Source organism: Chrysochloris asiatica, unplaced genomic scaffold (genome assembly GCF_000296735.1).
Source record: "Chrysochloris asiatica unplaced genomic scaffold, ChrAsi1.0 scaffold00041, whole genome shotgun sequence".
In the NCBI taxonomy this organism is placed as follows: domain Eukaryota; kingdom Metazoa; phylum Chordata; class Mammalia; order Afrosoricida; family Chrysochloridae; genus Chrysochloris; species Chrysochloris asiatica.
In genome coordinates this window covers 2,659,302-2,660,010 of record NW_006408559.1, presented here as the reverse complement: position 1 = coordinate 2,660,010, position 709 = coordinate 2,659,302, and the positions used below count along the sequence as shown (strand labels likewise).

The window sequence follows — 709 nt, the reverse complement described above, 5'->3', positions numbered from 1 at the left end:
GAAAGTGAAAAAGACTTAAAACATTTACTGATGAAGATCAAAGAGCACAGCCTTTGGTATTGATTGCATCTCAATGTAAAGAAAACAAAAATCCTCATAAGTGGACCAATAAACAATATTCTTATCAACGGAGAAAAGATTGAAGTTGTCAAGGACTTCATTCTTCTAGACGGATGCAGCAGTCTAGAAATCAATGACGTATTGCATTAGGCAAATCTGCAGCACAAGACCTTTTAAAGTGTTGAAGAGCAAAGATGACAGCTTGAGGACTAAGGTGTGCCTGACCCTGTTGTTGTTGTTGTTAAGTGCCGTCGAGTCGGTTCCGACCCATAGCGACCCTGACCCTAGCCATGGTATTTTCAATAACCTCATATGCATGCGAAAGCTGGACAGTGTATAAGGAAGACTGTAGAAGAATTGATGTTTTTGAGTTATGGTGTTGGAGGAGAATATTGAAAGTGCCATGGGCTGCCAAAAGAACCAACAAATCTGTTTCAGAAGTAGTGCAGCCAGAGTGCTCCTTGGAGGCCAAGATGGCCAAACTTCATGTCTCATTCTTCGGACATATTGTCAGGAGGGACCCGTCACTGTTGAACGATATTGTGTTTGGTAATGTGGAGGGTCAGAGAAAAAGAGGAAGACCCCCAATGAGATGGATTGGCCAAGTAGCAGCATCGATGGACTCAAGCGTGGCAACAGTAGTGAGGTT

At 42.9% G+C, this 709-nt stretch overlaps 1 protein-coding gene across 1 annotated transcript in view; it reads left to right on the top strand.

Moving 5' to 3' along the window:
• Positions 1-709, top strand: part of ZC3HC1 (zinc finger, C3HC-type containing 1) — a 44,191-nt gene that overhangs the window by 3,723 nt on the left and 39,759 nt on the right. The gene's annotated exons all lie outside the window — the stretch shown is intronic.